Consider the following 5,533-nt stretch of genomic DNA (forward strand, 5'->3'; position numbering starts at 1 on the left):
GGGAAAAAGTTACACACGATCAAAACCGAGAAATGATGCATGATCCCAATTTCGAACCACCAGTGGTACATTGAACGCAAAACAGGTTAGAGTAAGTGAGAATTCCCAGCAGAGTCATTCATATGCCAAAAAATAGCCCAAATGTGCCGTTGTGCAACATTTGAAATACATTAACGGTGTGAGCCTTGGCGGAATGGTGCTAAAAAACTGATTTTCTTCCTGATAATAGTGTACAGAAACTCATCAGAGCATTAAACCCACTTTTAGTCTTTCCTGGACATATTATTATCTCAAGAAGAGACATTTGATGAGAAGGTTTTTTTCATGATAACCTTTTTGGCCCCTGGGTCTTTTCCGCCTTTGTGAATGAGGAATTGAAAGGCTTAGTGTAAAGGGACACCACCATGAAGATCAAAAAAAGGATCAAGGTAGAATGGATGAGCACGCAAAGGGCTACTGATGGAGCCCTTTATTATAATAAAAAGGAAATATTGGCAGGGGGGGTGGGTATATGTGGGGTGGAGCTGGATGGGTTGTACAAAGCAATGAAGATGAGTACATTGTGGAAATGCTGAGCGTGTCCAAATCTTAACGGAACTGGGAGGATTTGATGGATGGCATCTCCTCAAGGGTCATTGCCTGTCTTGAAAATCGACTCAAAGTTGGTCTTTATTGCCTTTTACCTTTTGATAAGTAAGATAGCATTGTGCAGTATAGACAGCAGTGTGGCATCTACTAATGCTTGTTTTTATTGTGTAGTGATAACAGCCTGTGGTACAAGTATAGAGTTCCAAGCAGCCCATCAACAAGTCACAAAATCATCTTCAATTTTATAAAACCCATTTCTTTATTCTGCGTTGCTGGTATGACATGTTAATGAGTGAATTGATAGAATCAACTAATAATGAAAAGCACTGAAATTGTCTTAGAGCTGCAAATTGTTGTTGTTATGGCTAACATGTTTGAAAAAAAGGGTATTTATCCATCCAGGAGATAGTTAGGAACATTAGTACTGCTTTGTGTTTCTGTCCACATGATGAAAGTAAGTCCAGTATTTGCAGTACTCTGTTCACAAGCTAGTGGCTAACGGAGTCTGTCCGCTGTTTGGTGCTGGGAAGGTAGTGCACAGTGGGTTTTTAGAGGTTTCCAGTAAAAAAAAACAAAAAAAAACTGCTGCCTGCTGCGGCCAAAGACGACTCTGCTAAAGTGGTGAGAGTGAAACAAATCAGTCCGATTTCTTTTAGTCAGCTGCTGCTGAAAATGGGCCTGGTGAGAGTACACTTTGAGAGCAACCAAAGCAATAAGCCAAATAGAGGCTCAGAAGAGCTAAGGGGGACTGCACCGCTAGGAGAAAAAATAAATAAATAAATGGAAGTCAGTTTAAGTCAGTTTGTTCTGGATTAATGGATCCATGAAGCAGGGGTATATTGGGGATAGACAAATTGACACAGAAAACATGGGTTTTAACATCTTACTGTGTGTGTCCATTACCCTGGGGATTTCATCAGCCACATTTCCTCTCATAGGGTCAGATGTCCTTGCGTGTATAGATGTATGACTCCCAGGAAGGAGGTCAGATCTCCCAAATTGGAGCCTCTGAGTAGCAAATACAGCAGGAGGGTCTGTCTGTCAGTTAGTCAGCATCCTACACATCGTGCATCTCTAAGAGTCAGCAGAACTCTCCACTGCTGCATCACATCAAAGGCAAGATGACCTGAGGGTGGTGGCTGCCTGCTTTGTCAGTCTAGCAAAGCCAGATTGGCCATTTTCGTACCATTGCAAGGGCAATTTGCTGTGTGTGACCTTTCGAAGGGCAATGTAACATGACAAGAGCTGTTAACATCTTAAAAGCACCTACGGGTTTCTGAAGATATACACCAGAGTTTATCCATTTGTCATCTTTTAAAGGAACTTTCTTCCACGTTTTCTGTGCTGTAATTGTTGCTGTCTATGAAGTTTTAATCATGCGGGCCAGCAGATTTCTCCTTGCCTGCACCCATTCGATAATTTCATGAATTACAGTATTATCACTGTTCCTCTGAAAAGAGGAACAGGAATGACATCGGGAGAAAACTGTCCATACAAATCAGCAGGTGGGATGCAGTTATGGCATCTAAAACTCCTCTTGCCCCTGCACAAACAAACCACATCTTTATGCAGATACAAATTATATTAACAATACAAACTCACTAGCCAGCCAACAATAATGCCTTCCAACATGTTGCATCTTTATCACCTCTGGCAGATCAAGTACAATTCTCTGCTTTTCTTTCAACTATGGCTGTCTGTGAGTTGGTTTTCCACACAGCTTCTAAAGTTAAACAGGACTTTTTGATGTACTAGTTTTCTGCCACGGTGTCACATACCGGGGATGCATGCACAGCGAACACCCCATGATTGACAAGTCCCCAATTTCTTCATCCAACTTCAACCACATTTCCAAGAAAAACAATTTCCCTGTGGTCCTTTAATGGTTGTATAGTTTGTTGGAAAGAATTCTCTACTATTCTAGTTTTAAAATATCAATAAATCCATATTTATTGAGAGTATTTTATCTTCAATATTACAGGAAGGGTTGGTAAATACACTTTTTTTAATATATTGTTTGAAATGTACTTTACAGCCCAACAGCAATAAATAACTAAAAGAAAGTAGTACTGCTTTGTGTTTCTGTCCACCCCGACAAAAAAACGTTTGTTTTTGCCCGTTAAACTTTTTATTACCAAACATATAAAACAATACTAATAAAACAATAGCAGCGTCAAAATGTAACATCTAAGAACAATAAACACAAAAGCAAAATCTACTTTGTAAACACTGCACACAGAACAGCCAAAACATACAAGTATTGGGATGTGCAAAATCTTTGTGGAAATTAAACAATCCTCCATAAATACAAACTTAAAAGCAGAAGTATACAAGTAAGCAATCTTCTTCAAAGCAAAGATTTCGAAGCAGAAAAGTCACAGTCATGTTACTTTTAGTCACACCATGTAGAACAGCTAAAACACACATATTCAAGTATTGAGAAGTGCATAATATCAAAATAAACCAAATATTTTCCAAAATGAATCCAATTAAATTAAATTGGTACTGTCATGGAGTCTACAGACCTGCCTGCCAGCTGGGGTGGATGTGTGCCTAAACTGCTTGTAGATGGTTTGCTCATTGTCTGCATCTTCCTCTTGGCCAAGTGCTCCTTGTCGTACAAATCTCAGCATTGACCCTGCATTCATTTAGATATACGAAGAAAAAGGATCCGTATAGAAATAGACCAAATATCTCTCCCCCTTTATTACTCCTTTATCAACTATTAAATAAATCACAATCAGTCACAATGTGTAGCTTACAGCTTGTAGATGCTGTGCTGAAGCAGCAGTAGTCAATATGATCGTAGATGTAAGGAAAGAAACTTGAGAACTATCATCGGGTATTTCCTCAAGGGAGTCCAGGTAACCAGCTGTTTAAGATCAGCCAAAACTAAATGTTACCTGGTTGCTGACGTAGTTGATAGACATGTGACTGGAAGCATTACCTTACACAGCTTTGGTAGCTCGATGCGTAGAGCAGTGCATTTGGGTGGTATCTATGTATTTTTGCCACAAGATCGAAACCAGCTTGACAGGAACTTGAATGATTATATTGTTTTTACATTTTTTCTTTTCTGTAGGTGGATGTGATGCGGCGCTTCCTTAGACAAACATTTATCCGGCAGTAGATTTGGGAAAAGATTTGAAAATTGCCAGGATTATGTTTGGGATTGTGTGACGAATCTGGTGACAAAGGCAGGCCACAACGGCAGCTGTTAGGTAAACACGACATACGGAAACCAGTTGGTGTGGAAACCATCGGGGTATAACACCGGCAACGTCAGGCCCCTCAGAGCGGGTGTTTTCGGCAGCTGGACTGACCCGTCTGACCCCAGATCACGGTTGTGGAAGAAGTTGTGTGAGTTACTAGTTATTATTATGAGGCTTTGTTAGGTAACCTAAAATAATTGTTAGGTAGGCCAATCTCTCAACCTTTTTCTCAACTCCGTGCCTTGGATAGTTTTGAGTTACATTTTCACAAAACCTGTTAGATCTAAGTATTATGTTTTGGTCAAGTTATTGTTTAACACAATTCCTTTTTTATCATTTATTATTTTTGAACAAACGAGGGTATCTGTTTAAGAACGCTGGCTCGCAGCTGCAGCTGCAGCTGCTTTAGAGCACCAAAATGCATAAGTTTAGCCTAAAAACGTTCAGTTTGACTGCCACAAGTTGATCTTCTTTTTATCAAGATCTCATTGAGGAAAAACATGCTGTATTTTTGTATTTTCATTGCATTTGTAATTTATAAAAAGTTAAATAATCAAGTTTAATATTAAATATTAATGATTAATCAATAGTCAATCGTTATTTCTCCTGATGATCGATTGCGAAAATGTAATTGAATGCCCATCCCTAGTTATTCGAGCGGTTTGTCTACAAAATGTTTTTCTATTTCACCGACAGATCGTCCACGCCTTTGCATCCTGACATAAATGCAATCCCAACGGCAGTTCATTTTCATGGTTCAGATGTGGCTAAGCTAGCTGTAGAAGGTACACTTTACAGTAAGTTTACATTATCAAGAGCCATTTTCTGTCCCACTGCACATCCAACGCCCCACCGAATTTGTGTGATAGAATGCAGCCTACATTCTGCTGAATTCTATTGAACGAAAATCCTAAATATGGTCTGACGCAAGATGAATTGTTAGCCTACCTTGTGCACTGACTGCTAACTGTTACTGAGAAAGTATAGACCACAGTCATGTCAAAATAAACCATAAACTACTGCTCAATAGCTAAAGTAAAGTAACAGCTAGCTGGTGTCAGTTACTTGTAAAATGCAGTGACAAAGTAAAATCCCAATTTAACTTTCACCTAAGTTATAATATTTTTAAGTTTGCCAACATTAGCAAAACATCAGCCAGTTTGAGGCGTAGGCATAGGCTCACCATTACATTAGCAGTAAATTTCCCATATTTAAGAACGATTAAACATGGACTTACCTGCAAGTGATGCACGGACATCATCTCGCAGTTTCCTCTTTCTTTTTTCTGAGACAGGGAAGGGCACCAACAGGGACCTTGGGAAGTTTAGTGTGTGTGTGTGTGTTTTTTTGCGTTTTTTCTTTTGGGTGCGGGGGGCGCATTGTTACTTTCTTTAACAACTCTTGTTCTGCCTGTTTTGCAATATACATGCCATAAAAGTGCCTAATATTTAAATACTGAAATATTGTCGGCATTAAAAATATTATGACTGATGATTTTTCATTAGGCTATTTTTGGTGCCCCCTAACCCCCAAACTGCGGTTGCGGATCCAATCCGGAAAGCCATCGGAGTAATTTGGTTTCCATTAAAGTCAATATGTGTTCTTCCACAGACTGGGCTGCGTCCCAGCTGCGTCCCAGCTGCGTGCCAGCTCCAGGAATCCGCAGCGCAGCAGTCCGGAGCAGATACGCAGAACTTCTATTTTTGTACGTCGGAGAGCTCCGCAGCAATTCG

The 5,533-nt window shown here is 39.8% G+C and overlaps 1 long non-coding RNA gene across 1 annotated transcript in view; it reads right to left on the reverse strand.

The window, feature by feature from the left end:
* LOC117955818 overlaps window positions 1–2,131 on the reverse strand; it is a 9,396-nt gene extending 7,265 nt beyond the window's left edge. The window contains exons 1-2 of the long non-coding RNA XR_004659134.1: window positions 2,121–2,131; window positions 737–741 (exon numbers count right to left, since the gene is read on the reverse strand). This is a non-coding gene — a long non-coding RNA (uncharacterized LOC117955818). The remainder of the gene's footprint in view (window positions 1–736; window positions 742–2,120) is intronic.
* Between the last annotated feature and the right edge of the window lie 3,402 nt (window positions 2,132–5,533).

This window comes from Etheostoma cragini, chromosome 13 (genome assembly GCF_013103735.1).
Source record: "Etheostoma cragini isolate CJK2018 chromosome 13, CSU_Ecrag_1.0, whole genome shotgun sequence".
In the NCBI taxonomy this organism is placed as follows: domain Eukaryota; kingdom Metazoa; phylum Chordata; class Actinopteri; order Perciformes; family Percidae; genus Etheostoma; species Etheostoma cragini.